This window comes from Perissodus microlepis, chromosome 6 (genome assembly GCF_051167445.1).
Source record: "Perissodus microlepis isolate ML-2025 ecotype Zambia chromosome 6, ASM5116744v1, whole genome shotgun sequence".
Taxonomy (NCBI): Eukaryota; Metazoa; Chordata; class Actinopteri; order Cichliformes; family Cichlidae; genus Perissodus; species Perissodus microlepis.
In genome coordinates this window covers 22,435,230-22,456,674 of record NC_140466.1, presented here as the reverse complement: position 1 = coordinate 22,456,674, position 21,445 = coordinate 22,435,230, and the positions used below count along the sequence as shown (strand labels likewise).

The following is a 21,445-nucleotide window of genomic DNA, read 5'->3' as shown; positions in this document are numbered from 1 at the left end:
ATAAAAATGGAGGAAACTTTGCCTGTGGTAGAATGTATACAATGTATGAAAAAATCTTTATTGCAGATACTAATTTTACTAATTTAATAATAATAATTTTGTGTTGTAAGATTGATGACTTTCATGCTTTCATAGTGGTACTTAGGAGAGCTTGACATTTTTATCAGGTGGTACACACTGTAAAAAGTTTGAGAAACACTGATAAGTTAAGTGTATGTGTCCTTTTGGAAAACATTTAAAGCTGCTGTACAGAATCTTTGAAACAAGCTTAAAACATTTTTAGAATATAAACAGAGTTTCTGCTTCTCTTTACAGCTCCTCACTCCACCAGGGCTGTTTGGCACTTTCTGATAGTGTGCAAATGTGATGTACGTACTGCGGCAGTCATACAGACAACTGAACGGTCCAAAAGTTGGCCTACCTATTACTGGCTGAGGTTTTAGTAGAGTTGTGGCTGAACCACATAAAAATATATCATTAATTTTAATCTCCCCAATCAATTATAATGTTATGTTGGAATGTTGTTAAAGAGGGTCAAAAATGTTTCAACCCAGTTTGTTTTGCAGATTCTGTATAGCAGCTTTAATATAGGGAGGACACAACTTCCAGATTTTATGAGTAAAAATAGGTTTCTTTTTCTCTTTGTCAGTTTAACAGTTTCTGTTTTGCCTGTCACTATTCCCTGTCTGTTTTCTTACCTGGTTCTTCCTGACCTTGTACTTTCTCTTCACATTCTCCTCTTTCCTCTCTCCCTCTTTGGACTGACAATCATACACAAATAGATTGTATTCAATTAGATGAAAAATTACATTAATATGAAAAAAATTCTATTAAGATTGCTAATGAAAAAGTCCTTTCTCAGTCTACTTTCAACCAAAAGGCAAATAACCAAACCACATGTACATCTAATAAAAGATGTAAACATTGAAACACTGATCCAACATTATTCTTGATTGACGGATCATTTGATTTTACACTTTTACCTGAATGTGGCTCCTTTTTTTGAAAAAACTTCCTTATATCCATTATGAACCTGGCTGTCTCTCTGTACACAAACACACACACACACGCACACACACACACACACACACACAACAGGAGTTATAAGGTTAATGGGCATTCAGTCAGTTAGCTAGTTAGTATCCATTTCAAACAGGACAGTGGTAACAACAGTAGGCTACGGACAATTTAAAGTTTTAGATTTTAAATGGGCTATATACATTTCAATGGGAGCAACAGGACGGTCAAATATCGCTGAATTTACTACAGAGCAGGACGGATTGTAGAGTAGCAAACATTGTCGGAAAACACGTTTTCAACACTGCAGGTTACCTGGTGTAATGCTTTTCAGCTAAAAAGAAACATGGTCTGACTCCTACCTAACCTACCTCCTACCTCCTACCCTGTATAAAGAGTAACTGAAGGTTAAATGCAGCTAATATGTCCTGTTTTAAGCCAGGCACTTACACCCGCTGCGTCTCAGCCACCATGGCTCTGGCAGCAAGAGCGCTAGAGCCAGAGTAGGGGGGGGGGGGGTATCTATACTTTTGTTGTTAAAATGTTATGACTCAAACAAGTACAGTACTGTATGGTGTGTCACACAAACAGCAACTATTGTCAAAAAAAAAGTAAGAAATCTTTGGGGGTGCTTTGATTCATTTTGGGGGTGCTGAAGCACCCCCCAAAATGGGCTAAAATCGCCCCTGGGTCCCTCTAATATTTGATTGAAAGTATTTAGGCATTTTGTAAATACAGCTCAAATCAGTAAAGTCGAACATCTAGAGCTGCATAAATTCATAAAGTGGCGAGTGTTACGCTAAGCATTACTTAATATTAAAGTTATGCTTTCTAATTCATATTTTTCTTTCTCTTTGACTAAAAGCACGTTCCTCAGCCTGAGAGATTTTTTTAAAAACAGCTTCAGAACCGAGGACACAAAGGGACACTCTACCAGTAGACTTAAGACAATCTTTTATTACCTGGCTTTACCTCAAGTTGTTTATTGTAAATGCAAATATAATCAAATACACAGCTGAGCTCCTTTAACCCGGTAACACAAAAAAAAGAAGAGTTTATCACATCTGATATCAATGTGATTTTTTTCTTGCTACATTTTTAAGCAATAAAAATGCAGGAATGTAACACAAACACAAACACAAAATAAAACTTATATATGCAAACTGACATTTAACTTTCTTTAAATTTGTCAGGTTTGATAAAGGTGCAGCCCATGCAGAGCAGACAGGTCTCAGGGCAAGAAAAGGACACATGACACCAGCTGGTTGACTCATTCAACAGACAGTTACCTGCTTTGTTCTCACCTGAACCCAAATGGAAATGACTCAGACTTTGCACTAGAGAGGGGAAGGGTAAAATCAGTTCAAATGCTGATTTATCTCAGTTGAATATTTCCATTCTTCAAACAGATCTTTCTGAGCAATGTCTAGAAAAGTTTAGGGTTGCAGTGCAGGTACATCAACACTGTGTTTTCAACTGTTCTACTCTGATTTTCAGGTGTAAATCACACCTGCTGCAGAAGTAGGATTTATATGCTGCTGACATTAAGTAATACACCAAACCCCAATCACCAGTTTAATATTTCTGAGTAAAATATTCTCTGAAAATGTCTGGTAGAATTGAAAAGAATCGAAATGAGCCTTTCTAAATGAATTAATGTAATAGAACTACACTGAAAAAAAAAGTTCTTTCAATTTACTTGATTTTATTGTGTACATCGGTCCCACATAATATGAATAAGTATGACTGACTTAATTTTCCACTTTCCCTCAAGTAATTAATGCTTGTCAAATCAAAGTATTTTATTTACATCAGATTACTTAAAAAAATCATGTTTGATGTACTAATATTAATCTGTTATCATAATATCAATGTATTGCATAATGTCAATATATTTTAATTTTTAACACCAACTTATTTGTATTTGCCAGTGGTACGCAATGATATTATGTAATGTAAACACATTGCAATTATGTTTCTGCAACACAAATTATGGCTTTAAATCCTACTTAATTTTTTCAATTGAAATATTAACTGATCATTATTGACAAAAAAGGCAAAGACTGAGTGCTACTGAACAATTTACCTTTATTAAACTGTAACAGCAGTGAAAGCAGCAATTCTGCCATGAACAAGTCCAAAATCACATCCATGTAAACTTGTTAACACATTTTTAAAGATAGCCTGCAGAAATAACTAAAAGAAAAAGTTAGTTTGAGAATATATTTGCAAATATTTCACAAAAAACTGACCTTAGCAGAAAATAAAAGAAAGTGCTTATAGATGATCCTGTCATCTCTTACATATAACATTTGTATTAATTACACAATTGAAAATGTAAACTAAATTAAGACTACCTGAAAAAAAGCACACTTTTATGAATAAACAGATTTACACAAATATAACTTGTGTATTATTTGACAACAGTTTCAGCTTCTGTACAAGTATTTACCTGTACAAGATTTCAACTAAGTTAAGCCTTAAATGACATTGTTACATAACTAATACCAAACACCTACATGAATTTTAATCTTCATTTTAAACATGTAAGCAGGACATTAAGGTTGACTTAGAACATATTGCTAAAAATCATCAGTAAAAATTTCTTACAACATGATACCAAAAGGAAAAATTATCCTGCATTGCAGTCACATGAGGGGAAAGCAATAAAAACACAAGCAGTATAACGTTACTGAACACAAAATGAAAAACTGCAAAGAATTGCAGAAGTGCAGTCTTTGACTTCTCAATGAAACAGATGGTTTTTGAGAGCAAGAACTTTAGAGAGTTTAGCTCCATCCAGTTCCATGAAAACCTTCTGGAAAACATCAAAGTTGTAGCGAAGGTCAGCAGGGTAGGCAAGGTTTAATGCATACATGAGTCCAAATAGCATTATCACAGCAAATGCTACATTATCCAAATTCTTCACCACCCTGATGCCTGCAAGGACAACTCTTGTTCATCTGCTGAAGCTTGCTCTTTAAGAAGATAAATTCAAACAGTGGTGTCTTCAACAGTCTCACTGATGGCACGTTCTTCCATGCCCTGTAAAAAAGAAGCCATGTTAGTCATTTCATGCCAAGTAAGTAATATGACACTGTGGAAAGTCCGAAAAAAAAAAGACAAGTACATACCACATACTCCCGGATAAGCATGCCAGGGTCTTCACCCATGTAGATACACACTCAGCATCAACATCTTCACACTGAAATGTAATGTATGTAATTAGCATCTTCATTCAGCCCTTGTCCTTCATTTAAGTTTTAATAGTGTACTTTACATGAATGTTTTTAAACTAAAGGCACACAAATTAATAATAGGTTTACTGGCAATTAATAATAAGTTGACAAAGTGAAGGTTAAAAAAACAAGCAGATGTAAAAAAATACAATATGAGAGAATTTATCATGGGAAAACATTTGAAATCTTCCACAATTATAAAGTTTCATCCAAAGAGGATCATGTTAAGTGAATGTTGAGGCTTTATCACTTACATTATCCATTTATGCCACAATTCTTTTCAGTATTAGTCCAAGCTCTCCTCTTGTGTTGACCAACTTCACCAGGTTCCATCAGCCAAAACAGTCTTTAGGACCATAGGACTCTGTAGGCAAAAAAGAATTACATATTCAGAAGGAATCATTTCAGTTTAGTTTTCATAAAGCTATCCATACCCAATAGTCAAAGTTATAAAGATCAGACATAAAAAAGAAGAATTTATCTAATGACATACATGCAACTGAACCTATTACACTTATATGAACACCTTTTATTTCTATATGCCTTTTAAAAGTCACAATGTGGACTGATCCAATCTCATAGTCAACCAATGGATAAGTATCAAGGAGTTCACAGAGTGAAGCGAGAGTGAATATTCTTGTGGATACTGGGCTGAGCTCAAAAGCTCTGTCGTGCTCTCTGTACCAGCCACTAAGCTCTCTGACAATGTAGAATATGCTGTGGTACAATGCAGATATGGTTTTTCAGTATTCTGACAATCCACCTGCTGCCCTTTGGGCGAGTACCATTCCCTTTCTATAAGTTATGCCCTTTAATGTCACACACTGTGCAAGGTTGACCTCTAGAATGTCAGGGAATATGTACCTAATGACTTAAGCTATCTCCTCTTTAAGTAAATCCACTAGAAAGGCCGATACAGCTGAGCCCTCTAATTCAGACTTGCCAAGAGATGGGGAGTTTAGATGGTAAGCTATCATCATCTGATGTTTTGACTTCTGTAATCATAAAGGTAAAAATTCCACCATCACAAAAAACATTAATTTTAATTGAAAAAATGTATTTCAGTCCAGAAGAGCATCAATGGTTTCTTTAAAGTACCAATCTTTCTCTCATTTATACATAATGTTTTGAGAAGCAGCTCACATATGTTCTACACAAAGTAGAAAAAAAAGGGGGGGGGGGAAGGGTCCTAATTTTTGTTAGGACGATGTTGGAAAATTCACAATACATCACTTAATAAGACATACTCTGTTGAACAAACGTATCTCCTTGTAGATATCTGCTGTATTATTTGGGCTTGACCAATAGAATAGTCAAGTAAGTGACACTTCACCTAAAACAATGACTAAATGGAAAAATTATTTGGCATTTATAGGCACAGGTTCTTAAACCCACATCTAAGGTGGCAGGATCCTTATTATAACTTGAGTGCGTGTCAGCAGCAAGAATTAAGGTATGGCGCTGTGGGGCTCCCAGCTTCTTAAACTCTGACGTTACAGCCGGACTAATTAGCCACTGTAGCCATAACTAGCACGAGTAACACAAACACTATTGCTCTCTCAGTGATGTTTTAACTTGCTAAGCCATCAAAAACGTCAGTGCTCTCTGTCACATGCATAAATTCCATATCTGACCGACAACAGCTGCAATTTCTTACTATTTTTCAGCTTTAGCCACAAAGCTAATACCAACTTTAGCTAGCACTGTAAAAACAACATGCAGATGCATTACAGATTACTTTTCATATAGCATGCACTACAACAATTCTGTGAAAACGTACCCAACTAAAACAAATGTATTTAAATTACTTACCTTCTCAGTATGCCTGACTCAGTGCCAAAGTTTGCATGTGGCTAAACAGTCTTCCAGAATCTGGCGGTCAATTTTCTCTCCTTAAATTATGTTGTTGTCTTATTGGATAAGACTCTAGGTCTTATTATCCAATCATATTCAGTTGTTGTCTTTGAATATATTGCATCATTTCCGGTTGTGGTCAAACATGATTACAATGGTTTTAGTATTCTAATTTAGTCACTTTAAATCAATGCAAGAAAAATGAGTAGTCTCAGTATTGTTTATAATCAAGTAAATGGTACTTTATTTAATCATGTAAATAAGAGAAACATGAAAGGCTTGTGTAGCATTAACTAAATTCATTTGTGCAAATTCAAAAGCCTGCCAATTCCCATTTTTTCAGTGTAGTACGTAACTGTCATTCAGCACTCTCTTAATGATTTTTTGATGGTCCATCATGAAGACGTACTAAGATGTTGCTAAGCTGAAATATGGTGCAAAGACACCCACTAGTCAACAAAATGCTCACATGAAAACATTTATTTGATGTTGCACGTGCTGCAAAACCTACACATACAATCCACGCTGCCACAGTCTGACGCTTCTTAGCAAGATGTTTATTTTCTTTCTTTTTTCTTTTTTTTTTTTCAGCTCTAACGTCATTCTCCCTTTCCCCACCCCACCCCCAACCCCAAATGATGCACTCCCCCGTCTCTCACTCTCTTATTGTGACATCAGTCAATGAGCTGGAAGAAGGAAGCGATGCAAAGAGGCTGCTGGAGCGCCATCTCGCTTCCATCCCCTACTCTACCTCTCTTTCATTTGTATGTGTGTGTGTGTGTGTTCTGGTGTGTGTGTGTCTGCTTGTTCACGCGTGTGCGTGCACTCTTGTACACTCGCACAATAGTCTCTTAAGGCTTTTGGAGGATGCTGTATGAGAGCGTGAGGTGCTTTCCCGTGGCTGTCCTTCAATTCCCCACTTACCTCTCAGAAGAGCTCTCTGCTTCTGCACTGCCCATGTCACAGCCATTGTCCCTAATTAGGGATTCAGGACCCAAGCCCATTCAATTAATGTGCAGCAACAAAGCGCCACAGACTCACCCCACTCTTCACCCTTTCACCCCCTCCCCGTAGCCCTGAAAAGCCCTTTCTAACCCCGTCTGCAGTAGTGCCATTAGATGGACTGAGGTAAGAGGAATTAGTTAGGAAAGGAATTAGTGTTGAGAGCAAGGGAATTATTTTTAGTAAATTGTAATTATCAATCTGGAGCTAATTTGGCAAAAAGACTGTAGTTGCAAGATGCTGAAAATAAACAGCCCGACACACGTGTATTTAAACCTGAAGATAACACTGACGTCAATACTGTGACTTCATAATGCAGCCCGTTCTGAGTGAGACGACCAAAAGCAACCATGTTAAAAATGCTTAAAGACAAATGGTCTCAGGCTCATTCAGTTCAAGTGCATGGACTGATAGTGAAAATGCGGACAGGGTGATGAAAATGACAAACTATCTGCAACTACAGTTTCATCATCATTCACCTTCCAGCAAAGTACTTAACCCCCATCTGCTTTGACGGAGCAGCTCATTGACAGACTGTCGTCCTGTTTACGGGGCCGTCGCACAGTGGCTAGCTTTAAAATTACGAGGACAATTAAACCGACAAAGGAGCACAAGAAAAGTTTTCCTGGAGCCTATTTGGGAAAGTATTATTGCTATATTGTTACTAGTGTTTGTAGCAGCAAGAGGTCCAAAAATTTAGTAAACTATTAATTTAACATTATCCCGCCCGTCTTAGTGAAATAAGTCCATGTATCAGGTGAGTTTTTACCAAATCACCATTTTTTTACACTCTAATAATCTTTCTATGGCTGAATACTAGCACTAGCTATTCTAGTGCCTCTGTGGGGCTGTACTTTGGCACAATGGTACTAAACATCAACTTTTATAATTAGCTCAAAGATTGATGAAAATGTTATTGGTTTTGCAAACATCTGCTCACAAAAAAGATTTGTGATTAAAACCCAACACACGTAATTAAAAATGTACAGACAGCATGCCCAGTGTGTGTATGTACATTGTGTTACTGCTGGACTCTGGATGTTTGTTGTGGTTGGTCAGCTATGCCCTCACTTGCGCAACATACAGTAAGAAACAAGACAGCTTATGAAACTACTTGCTGTCGCTTTGAAAGAAAAACACTGTCCCGTTGTTTTTTGATGTATGATTTTAGCAGCAGAGCCTCTATTGTCATATTTTCCAATTTGTAATGCCCTAAATGGATTTTGGACCACAGACAGGACTTAACAGTAGCTGAGCTCTTTGACTAGAGAGCAATGTTGTTGTAATACATGCTGAATGTGCAATTTACCCCTGCCATGGCTTTTGAACCATATGCTAACCAAACCAACCTTCATCGCTTTGTGGTGATGCCATTGCCCACATTTATATTTGTGCAGACTATATCGACGGGACATGTAGTTACATTCTTAGAGAGGTGCATGTCGGGTTACAGCGTAGACTACGGTGTAGGATTTCAGATGTGTTTTCAGTTAAAATGTGCCTACAGGGTAGATGTAGCACAGATCTAAATCCCCAGTTTGCCAGAGGACAAAGTATCCATGATTTCCCAAAAAACTTTGTTTTATCAGTTCACAGGAGCTGTCCAACCTGACCTCAGTGCCTCTCAAGAAACATTTCTGTACCTTTATCCCATGTTTGTTTTTGTAACTTATGGATGCATTGACAAATTGCATTAACAGACAGGGGTTCTGTTCCTGAGTCTTTGCAGGAATTTTCATTATTAGTGAAAGTGGTTTAAGAGGATGAGGTTCTTTCTTCTGGGAGGAGTTGCTGGTTTTTTATTGTTTGTTTGTTTTTATGCTACACTACACATAGAAAAAAGGCTAAAGGGGTATTGAGTGCATTAAAATGTGTTGCCAATGAGTTCTGTCCAACCTTCAGTATGCAACTAATGGGGAGTGCAAGTGTGTTGTCTTTGGACAATTTTGCACCAAATCTTATGGTCATCCATCCATCAGTTTCTTCTAAACATAAAATTGTTAAGCACTTGATCGTATGAGAGGAAAGCTGGGGCGATTACCATATTTATTAAACTCTCTGTACAATATTTTGTAGCAATTCATCCAAGAGTTCTCAGCGATCTCCCAAAAAGAAAGGAAATCCCCCACCAGGATAAAAAAGATGTAACAGGTATAACAGTACATGTAGTAAACCAAGGCCCTAAAAACTCTATGCTTGATCTAACCAAACATGTATACATCTGTGGCCACAGTGTCCCTGAGTCTGTGTGGACACCTCCAGCAGTGTGATACTGATCTTTCTTCTGTGTGAAATGATTCAATTACTTACACTCACCCAGACAGGAAATTAGGGATTTTATGTATGAAGTGTTTTGCAGGGGTAGAGGTGTGAAAAGGCTTCTTAATGAAGCGGATTTGCCTGGGTTCATAAAGAAGATATCTAAGGAATGGGAGAAATACTGTATCCTGAACCATAGACCCTCAGGCAACATGTAAAAACACATACAAATAATTGCACCGAAAACAGGCAGACGAATATCTCAGGCATATAAACACGAATGCATTATGCTCTGGTTTGCAGTGGAGCTGAGCAGAAACCTAGAGAATGGCTTTGTGTTTGACACCATCTTTTCCAGGGTTTGCCAGATATTGGAGGTGTGTGGAGAGCAAGACGGAGGAACACTGGAAATCTGATTGTTAACACATACATCATCATCTGCACTCTGGGCCAACCCATTCTCATCCGAGCACATTAAACGCTGCCTTTATGTCAGCTGCAAATGGCATCGCAGCTCATCGTGCCCTTCTGGAGTCTCAAGTCTGCTGCCTATGTTTTTAGGCGCTATTGTGACCAAACAGTGGAGAAACAGGCAAGCTGGGATAAACAATGGCTAACCTCAGAGTTAGCCTTATGATCTATGGGTCACCTGATCTACCCAGCAAGCTAAACCAGCAGCCACTATGATGTAAATTTAAGAAAGAACCATAGGTCCGCTGTTATATGTGTTCAGGCTGAACTTTGATGGGAAAAATGTATAATATTCCTTTGTTTGACAATTTTATCTCTCATGAAAAAAATGTGAAAATTCCCAGCATTTTTAGATGACACAAATTTTAAATCGCTCCAGCTAAGCCACTGGGAGGGGTTTGTCAAAATGTAACAGCAGTAACGCTGAAAGAAAATAAAGATCCATTAAAGTCAGAACGGCTGCTTCAAGGCTTTTCTGTAAGTTCCAACATCACATATGTATCTAAAACCTATTTTGCCTGATCCGCACCTAAGACGCACATCTTTTGACAGAGTTTTGTTAGCTTCTAAGCAACTCATTTTGAAACGAAATAATAATTCAAACCTTTGTTGTTAGGTTATTTTTAGTTTCACTGGCACAAACAACAATGTCTGTCCTCCTCTGGTGTAGATCTTCATCGACTATTCAGCAACAGATTGCAAAACGTAGCTATTCTTTAAGGGCTAATAGGTATGTAAGTGCTTTTCAGATTTCTCGTCCATAACATTTGAACAGTTCCAGCAGAAAATGAAATTATTTTATACTGTATGTCTGTAGTGGGGACAAAAATGGTGTACACATAAAGATTTTGCAGTCATAAACTAGGGGATTGACTCAAACATAAAAATCACAGAGGAAAGTTCAAAATCAATATATTTACAGTGCTGCGAAAAACTATTTCTTGCGTTTTTTCACATTTGTCACACCTACACGTTTCATGGCTTCAGGGCGTGAACCACAACCATGTTTGATTTTATTCTAAATGCAACCAGATTTAAACCTTCCAAAATCTTAAGTTTTTGTCTTCTTAATCTACAGAATATCTTCCCAAAAGTCATCAGTGTTTTGTGGGGAATGTGAGACGAGCTTTTGTTCTTTTTGGTCAGCAGTGGTTTTCTCCTTGAACTCTCCCATGGATGCCTTTTTTGCTAGGTCTCTTTCTTTGTGTTGAATCATGAACTGTAAACTTAACTGAGATAAGTGACACATGCAGTTCTTTAGATGTTTTTCTGGGGTCTTTTGTGACCTCCTGGATGAGTGATTGAGTAATTCTAGTACGTCGGCCAGTCCTGGGAAGGTTCCCCACTGCTCCAAGTTTTCTCCATTTGTGGATAATGACCCTTACTGTGGTTCATTGAAGTCTCAGAGCCTTAGAAGTGGTTTTGTAACCTTTTACAGACTGATAGATGTCAATGACTTTGTTTCTCAGCTGTTTCTTCGAATTGCAGCCTGATATATTGCTTTTGAGATCTTTTAGTCTGCTTCTCTTTGTCAAACAGCTTCTATTTAAGTGATTTCTTGAATCAACAGGTCTGGCAGTAATCAGACCTGGGCGGGGTTAGTGAAAATGGTAAATCACAGTTAATTCATGATTTAACAAGGGGGAGCAGTTACTTTTTTACACCGGATATGGTCGATTAGGATAATGTTTTCCCTTAACAACTGAAATAATTTAAAAACTACATGTTATATTTACTCGGGTTACCATCTTTTAATAATTTGTTTGATGATCTGAAATATGTAAGCGACAAATATGGAAAAAACTAAGAAATCAGGAAGGGCGCAAATATTTTTTCATGGCACTGTACTTGCACATGATAACTAATTTACAACATCGGGCTTGTGGGTGTAACTCACATTCATGCTTTGGAGGCACACTTCATGCATGAGATGTCAGTTAGTGCACTAAACACTGCAGGCCAGGAGCATTAAATACTTACTGACGAGTATTTAATATTTAAAGGCAAACAGAAACACAAAAGTTATGTAAAAAACAAAATAAGCTGAAAAATAATGTTAGATGCTTAGATTTGATACTAGGTTCAAATTGTCAAAAAAAATGTTTACTTTGAATACCAGATCTGAAATGTCCATTAGTGTACTGCAAGGTATAAAATATGAGAAAAACAACCTTTAACAAAAAGCGGTCTGCCTAATTTTGACAGTGAAATGCTGCAAATGAAACATGGCTGAACAATCACTGCAGCTGCTCAGCTTTTTTTTTTGTATTTCCACCACAACTAGTGGAGGGTAATAGCTCTCGTCTAAGTGGAATATATTTATCCTTCACAAATGTCAAACCGTTGTTGCCACAGCATCATTGCTACAACAGCAACGGCGTGTGGCAAGCGATTGCCACATGGGCATATCACACAAACACACAGCTGCACAGGCACACACACACACACAAACACGCACACATGCACACGTATAACACACCTGTAAACATATACCGTGTGCTGGTATGTCAGCAACTGTCTCCTCCTCTCATCACATCCATAATACACATTTTCCTTCTGCTCCCTCCTCTTCCACACCCTACCCTCCCATCCATCCACACAGCCTCCCCTGATGTTGTGGCCTGCCTGTGACAGTAATTGAGGGAAGCTGGCTGGAACAGAGTGGGGAGGGTGGGGGGCGAAAGGGGAAGGATGGGAGGAGAGAGAGATGAAAAGAGGAAGGGAGGGGGAAACCATTCATCTGAGACCCATGGATGTGGAATGGCATATTACCGGTCTAATGTGTAATTAGATAGATAGGGAATAAGGTCAGTGTGCTCTGAGAGGGGGTAATAGTCGTTGGCACAGTGCCATCTAGTGGTGCAATAATAAATGGGAAGCCTAATCCTCAGGTGGACAGTTGTGGAATAAATAGGGATCAAATTAGAAGTTAACGATGATTTATGGGATATTCTTCACCGCCTGCGAGTGGAATTTCTCATGTGATTGTTTGCCATTGGCACTTCCTGTGGTATAGCTGTCACATTTACCGCCAGACAATCGGGCATTTGTTCATTGTCATCGCATGGTTTCTGAGCTGATATGGCCACCTGATTTTAATGATTTTCCTGCTGACTGCTTATAATTTACAACATTTCAATTAGGAAATTAGATGCTTCAGTTTACCACAGACAGCAGGAGACACAGATAGATGCCACACACACATACATAGTGTCTCTTAAAGCTCGTTTTCACGTGTTTGCTGTATTGTGATCGTACCGCCTGAACAGAGATACCGGCCTTCACTCTTTGCATCCATATGACAGGTGGTTTGTCCAGACCTCTTGGAGCCAGGCAGATCACATGACAGGAAGCTGTTAAAGCTGTTGGGCCCGTGATAAACAGAATTACTCCCACCCTGTAGGCAGGCAAATAATCTCTCAGGGCATTTACTGTAAATCTACAGGTATGTGTTAATGTATAAACAAAGCTTGTGTTTTGCTAACGTCATGGTGTGTACCCATGGAAATTATTTATTGGTGCATATGAAGGAAGTACACATTAGTGTGGACAGTGTTTGTTCACATTTCATCAGACACCACAGCTAAATAAAAAACATATTTTACATTTAATTGTCACAGACTGGCAACCTATCCAAGTCATCCAGTGACAGATGGAATAAGCTCAACAAGTGGTTAAGAAACTGGATGGATGACTATGAGCACATGTTACAAATTTCAATCAATAGTCCATAAAGGCCCTAATTCTATTAAGCTATAATTCTGCAAAGCCTGTCTGACAGACTTTGTTCTGTGCACATTTGCACTTTCCAAATCCAGCTCTAGCATGCATAAAGCCTGCCTAACTTGCACAAAAACAGCTTTTATCATTACTTTTAATGAGTTTAAGTAAGCTCCTATACTGTGGGGCCTGCTTCATACAAGTGAGAGAGAGAATAGAGACATTGTCATTTCTCATTAAATGGTTTAGCTTCTCTTGTGATACACATTTTCAGCAGGGATAATGTGTAATGCGTGCGTGCATTGTTAGACTATTGATGGGCATTTTTCACCTGTGTTTTCGATCTTTTCATAGAATATATGTTCAACTGGAAAGAATAACAATATCTGAATAGAAAAAAAAACAATTATTATCCTCTCCCCAATCCACCACCCCTGAGTGTCTGCAGTTTTTTGTTCTTACCGACACTAAAAGAAGGAAAACAAGAGGTACCAAAACTGGACTGCTGGTTAGCCTGCTGTCTAAACACAACCAAATCAAAATGCTCAGGATATTCACTATAACATACAAAAGTGTGAATGTGTGTGTGTGTGTGTGTGTGTGTGTGTGTGTGTGTGTGTGTGTGTGTGTGTGTGGGTCCACACCGGCACCCTCCTCTATCGTTCTATTACATGGGCCAGTGACTGCGGCATCTCTCCAGTTTCACCCCTCTGCTCTCCCAGACGTCTCATATTGCCCGGAGGGATGGTGATGATGTGGGAGGCGGGGGAGGGAGAAAGGGTGGGTGACTACACACATTATCTGTCTGAGAAGAGCTCAAACCGCACTGCCATAGCCTCTATCTCCTCTCTGCTGACTTCAACATCTAACATTTGGGCCCAGTAATCTCGCGTTGCTTTTGTTCACGCCGCAGCGTGAATTGTTCGTTTTGGTGGCCGATAAATCGATTATTCACCGAGACAAGATGAGTGAGGAGGCACCTCTGAGCAACATGACAGATTTAGAAAATAGGCTTTCATAGCCACATGAGACTGGTTTCATTAGTACATTTTACTTTTCCTATAGACCACTTGCCATTTTATTAGGTACACATGTTTGATTCATTTTTATATACGTAGCGCCAAATCACCACAGCAGCAGTCTCATCAACACAATTATCTAAGCAGCCAATCATACTGAAGCAACTCATTGCATTTAGACATGCAGACACAGTCAAGGCAACTTGATGAAGAACTTGGAAAGAAAAGCGATTTAAGTGACTCTCAATGTGATGTGGTTGTTGGTGCTAGACATGCCAGAAAACAGCACAATCATCTCTAGAGTTTACAGCAAATGGTCTGAAAACTGAAAAAAATCTCCAGGGAGCAGCAGCTTTCTTGTTGATGCCGGAGGTTAGAGGAGAATGGCCAGACTGCTTCAACCTGATAAGAGGCCAACAACTTCTCTCAGTACTTGGTACAACCGAGGTATGCAGAAGAGCATCTCTGAATGCAGATGAGCAGCAAAGAACCACACTGGCTTCCACTCCAAAATTCAGTTCCTTGCATTACTGATTGAGGATGTGGTGGTGCAATGGTGTGCAGGACATTTTCTTGGCAGACTTCGGGTGCCATATAATTTCTCATTTCTCATTTATTTATTTATTTCACACTTGGTACAACAGATCAAACAAACAAACCACACTTTCTATCAATAAAGCACTACAACCATGTGTGAAAAGGAGCAGGAAGAAGAAAATATTCTTATTAAACCCTGCCCCCTATCTACAATCCAACTTATATTACAAGTGGGCACCAAAAATCAGGAAACAAACTAATATTAACATTTCTCTCCGGTCCTAACCCAAACCAAACAACAAATTTACAATCAGAATATACCACTCCACATAGTAACAAGGAGAAAAATAAATTTAAAATAAATAAAACAAAAAATTATAATGGATCCTTTTTCAATGAACTCCAATTTCATTCGCATTCTTCATATTGAGTTATCGTTTTAAGCATGTAACACTTTTTAAAACAATGTAAACTTATACAATTCTTTAAATTATAATGAAGAGAGTTCCACAGTCGTATACCCCTAACCGTTGGACTCATTAATCTTTGTGTGGTCCTAGCTAACTGATGCTTAAAATAAAATTTCCTTCTGTTATCTTCTCCCCCTGAACACATTAAAAATACTCTTTGTAACTTAAAGGGCAAAATATTATTTTTAGCCTTAAACATAATTAATAGTGTCCGTAATTTCACTAAATCTCCTAATTGTAATAATTTTTGTTTTATAAATAATTTATTTGTATGTTCTCTATATTTAACATTATGAATCATTCGTATCACTTTCTTCTGTAATAATAATCGCATGTGCATTGCTTAAACACCCAAGTATTGTTGCTGATCATATCCATCCAAGGGCACCCATCTTCTGATGCCTGCTTCCAGCATGACAACACACCACATCACAAAGTTCAAATGATCTCAAACTGGTTTTCCGAACACGGCACTGAGTTGACTGTACTCAGAGACAATAGTGAAGTGATTTATCTTCCAGAAAGATCAATTAGATAATCAGCAGCCTAGAAGCATGGCTGGTCCTCGAGGCAGACTGTGCACAGCAAAAACCAGTGCACTTTTCACCATCCAATGACCTTTTCAGAGCTCAACTGAGCACCTTCACTGTAAATGAGTGTCACTATTCTGCCCCCTAGTGACAAAATGTTTTTAAAAAAATCCTCAGTCAACTATAATAGTGAAAGGGTAATCTAAGGTTGGCTGATTGTAAAATAATGACCATAAAAGATAATTGGCATTTAAAATGCAATAACTGTTACTAAGGACACTACATACTCATCTAAATAGTTATCTCTTATCGTAAAGCAAAGGTCTCTGGCATGAAAAGTACGAGTGATTGCACCTTTGAATCCTAGGACTGGTTTATCATGTGACGCTACTTTTTTAGAGCGATAGGTTTCTCTTTCGGTTCATCTTACAAGTCACCCTTGCACAAAAAAGCAGGAGACTATTTTTTTTTTTAACTGTGTGTTTATTGAGTTTTAAACTTTACACTGACACCAAAATGAAACAAACAAACAAATAACCAAAACAACAACAACAACAAAAAAGAACAAACAAAAAAAACAACAACAACAACATAGCAGAACGAAACAAAACAGACAAAACAAAACAAAGAGACAGGCAACCCGGCTCATGAATACAAAGAAATAAGTGGAAAATCCAGACATTTTGATTATGAGATACGATTAACAATACATATATGTAAAATAGCAGTGATCTGCTTGCATTATACCAAGGCCCGTGAGAAAATAGCAGAAATATCCAAACCGACATACGCCATAAATGGGTCCCATATTTTATTAAACTTTTTGTCCCTACTATGTAGCTTGCATGTTAGGAAATCTAGTGACACATATTCCAATACCGTCCGATGCCATTGAGTCTTAGATGGGGCCGTGTCCGTGATCCAGTTCAAGAGGACACATTTCCTTACACAGAATGTTAACAGTGCATAGAGCTGCTTTCCAAACGTCCCCCTAATTTTGTCGTTTGCCACTCCAAGTAGCATACACAGTGGATTGCATTCAGTGTCAGTGGTGAAGATCTTATCCAGTTCACACTTTATGAGGATCCAGAATTGTTGTATTTTCCGGCAGGACCATAGACAGTGCGTGAGGTTGCCCACCTCTATTTTACATTTAGGGCACAGCGGAGAAAGGTCTGAATTGTATTTATGGCGTTGAGAAGGTGATATGTGAGCTCTGTGTAGGATTTTAATTTGGATTGCCTTAACTTTATTACAGACACTCAGAGATTTAGCATTATCCCAAACTTTGTCCCACACCTCGTCACTGATCTCTATATTTAATTCCTTTTCTAAAGTCCTCTTCAAATTGGTTGTGTCAGTGACCCCAAATTCTGTTAACAGGCCATAACAAATTTTAACAAAGTTCTAAGGTTTGGCTGAAATATCTGCTTTTCACATTTAGAGACAGTTTGATTAGTGAGTATTGTTGTAGCCCTCTGTATATGGTCCCTCACTTGTAAATATCTAAAGAAGTCATGCCTATGAATGTTGTATTTATAGATTAGCTAAGCAGGAGATTATTAATACTCCCCACCATCACTGCTCATTTATTCAGCTGTTTAATTATGAGGTAAATCAATACCTACACTATTCATGTCTGGCATATATATCTTAAATCGTGTTTATTCATGGTGTCTGTAAACCGAATATATTCACTTCCTCCGTGTCTGATATCATTTTTAGGTAATGGTTCAGCCTTAATCAAACCACGCTCTATCTCCACTGACTAAACGCCTCCGCAAACACACAGGAAGTGAGCACAGGGAACTAGATTTCTTGGAGAAAGCGTGGACAAAAATCTGAGACAGAGATATGTTTACTTCACACTCATTGCTTATGGACGAATGAAGAGTACAGTAGAAATCCTGATGGCAGGATAAACAACTGGGCGGAGACAGCTGCCTAACACACCCTTGCCACAGAGCAAACACCTTTACTGGACCCCACCTTTTAACAAAGCTATTATCTCATTACGCTTTAATCTGGGAATGCAGAAATAAGCAAGGGTGTTCCTAGAGGGAGTTTGGGAAGTGCAAATAATAATTACCTGAAAACCACATAATTTCCACATAATTATTATCACATATTTTCCTCCCCCAAACTTCCCTCTTCATAAAATTTCTCGCAGCTTTCCCTGAATCTCCGTGGATCTCCATTTTATATAAATATGACACATTTCCATAAAGCTGCCTCTGAGCCAAACATGCAGTCACTCAGGCCACCCACACAACTCTGAGAGCGGACATGACTATCTTTGGCAGGAACTCATTGAGGGGAAGGGTTGATGTAACGGTATACAAAAAACCTCAAGACGCTTTTACATCTGTGGGACTGTGGTAGAAAATCCAAATTCCGAGTTTGGAAAAACCTCTGACAAAAATTAGGAAAACCTTTTTTTTTCTTCTTCTTCTTTTTTTAATTTTTACCATGTTGTATACTAGTTATAAGACTAACAAAACTTGCTGGGAACAATTGAGTAGATTTTTTAAAAGGTCACATCAATCACTTTTGTCCTTACAACCCCAGCCTGTATCCTTCTCTGTTTACATAATTACATTGCGCAGGAGTGTGTCCTAAAATTAACTTTAGAAAAGCCTGCAAAGATGCCACAACTAAGTGTGTGGCATTTTTCGGCATTAATGGAAAAAAAACACACACACACAAAAAAAATTAAAGAGCTACAACCTTAGCCTCACAAAAACAACACTTTTGTTATTATTATATTGATGAAACATTAGAAAGAGCTCGTCGACGTGCTTCCACCAGGTTATAAAGAGTTCATAAACCCATTGGTTTCGTTTGTGTAAGCATATCTTAAGGTGCTGCCAGTAATCACTGTCATAATAAGGTGGAATGATGTCACCTTTCTTGTTAATCCAACAATGGAAGCAATGCTGCCTTTATTACTCCCTCAAGTCCAAATCTGGAGAAACACACATCTATGAGCAGACTATGCAGAACATTTCAATATCTCCAGTATCAGTGCACAATGGACTCCTTGTTAGAGTAGTCGACTGTTTAAACATTGTAAAAGAACCGCATGTTAGCCTTCTGACAGTCAATATGGCTTCTCACACTTTCCATGTCTCTATCTATTTCAGCATTATTATTAGGGTGGCCCAGTGGCTCGGTGCAGCCGTACATATGTGGGCGGGTGGCTGCTCAGTATGTGTGTGACTGGCACAATGAGAAAATGTCAGCGGAAGCAAATCCTTCCCTCTCTTCACGCTCTGCTCTCTATCTGGAGTCCCTGAAAATCGGCGACCTTACATGCCTCTAACAAACAGTCCACTGATACCGTGTGTGTGTGTGTGTGTGTGACGAAATAAGATCAAGGGTGGAATGCACTACCCACACTATTTGTTAAAACCATGAATTAATACCCACGTAAAACTTCAGGAGAATTTTGGATTAAAAAGATGCATTTAGAAGATTTTAAAACAAATTAACATCGGGAATAAATATATCGTGACACAGAAATGTAAGGCAACCAAGTCACTACGAGCGTATTATCTAGTATTTACAGAGAAGACAGATAACCTTTTCTTTGTGCTTGACATTTGGAGCCTAACAATACTCATCTTGAGTAGTATAGAGAGCATCTCAATAAACTCCTATAAGCAAGAATGTCTGCAACTGTGTGGAGAACATAAACTCCCCTTTAAACAGCAAGAAACCTCCAGCAGATCCAGGCTCAGGCAGGGTGCAGCTATGTGCTGGGACCGGTCTCAGAGGGGAAAGACAAAAGAGCTACGAAGGACACAAACAACATGAAGGTAATGGCGTGCAATAGTAGCATATAAGCTCATTAAAGAGTGAAAGAGTGGGTAGCATTAGCCCTTAGCAGCATAACTAAGGGATGGTTTAGGGTCACATGATCCACTTTTAACTATAAGCTTTATTAAAAGGGAAACTTTTGAGGGGACTAGCTCAGGAGGGTGAGATACCAAACTCCAAGTTGTGTGCGAATGTTGGATAGAAAGCACTTATAGGTGCTTTCTATATAAGTGTTTATGTGATTGGGTGAATGAGGCACGTCATATAAAGTGCTTTTACTGCTCATGCAGAGTAGAAAAGTGCTATATAAGAACAAGCCCATTTTCAGTCTAATCTGAAAAATAAAGAGGGCGTCGGTCCCTTCAGCCTGAACCGAGAGCTGCTTCCATTGGCTCTACCTCCAGTTCCCATTTAGAAAACTATGGGAAGCATTTCTGGATTTTACTGGGAGTCAATCGGTGTAAGCTAGAACAACAAACACTGTATTATTTATTGTCCACAGTAGACGATGAGTGCATCAGTGTCATTTACAACCAACAGCTGATTTACAAAAAGCTATTAAAGCATCACTCTAAACTGCCGAGTGTCCAACAATATATAGTAGAGGATAATTGTGTTAGTTAGACCTGATTGATACATAGATTGATACATAGTTCACACTATGTATCAATCTATGTATCAAAAATACAAAATAGTACTCCACAGGCAGATAACCGTGAGTATTTTCCACTCTCTTTATATATTAATACATAAAATATATACTGGAGGCCTTTCAGTTTATTAAGTATTAATATAATTAACTGTGCTCAACTAAATATATATCTAAATATATAAATGTACTGTATAATACAATATATGTATGAATTAAAACAAATCCTTGCAGATACAGCCGACTGAAAAAAAAGATCTAAAAGAGTTTAATGTCTAGAATAGTGTTATTAGCTCACTGATGATGAATGAAGATGGTGATTAGTCAACAAAAAAGAATGCAAGACTAACCAAATACGTATCTAATGAATGGATGACTTATAGAGTTGTTAAAAAAGTAACCGAAATACACAACAAAAGCCTCCCTCTGTCTGGTTATTACTCCTCAGCTCGTGCACAGACTTCAAAGCAAAAACACAGACATAACAAGGACTTTATCAGCAATACAGTTTACTGAATTATGTGTGCTTAACCTTAGTCTCGGTTTTTGATGTGTCTTTGATGTCATGTGCGGTCTGCAAATATTGGGAGAAAGGCTGGATCAGCTGGTATGTCTTCTCTAGGTACACAAGTCACCGAGAAGTCACCGATCCAATGAAAGCCTGACAACAGTTTACATAAGAAATTAATTTTCAGGGACGTGTGAGAAAGAATTAAGTTACCAGTAACATCGAGATGATGCAATAAAGGGAAATAATTAGAAAGCCTGGTGGGTGGGCAGGGCAGGGATTCATCACAGCATGGCGAAATACCACAGATTGTGCAGAACTGCTTAGCAGCTATCAATAGAAGTGTGGTTT

At 38.3% G+C, this 21,445-nt stretch overlaps 1 long non-coding RNA gene across 1 annotated transcript; it reads right to left on the bottom strand.

The window, feature by feature from the left end:
- Positions 1-3,184: 3,184 nt before the first annotated feature.
- Positions 3,185-6,705, bottom strand: LOC146385675 (uncharacterized). The gene is made up of 3 exons (XR_014800522.1): positions 4,511-6,705; positions 4,152-4,222; positions 3,185-4,062 (listed from the first exon to the last, which is right to left on the bottom strand). It is a non-coding gene; the product is annotated as an uncharacterized LOC146385675 (long non-coding RNA).
- Positions 6,706-21,445: the final 14,740 nt, after the last annotated feature.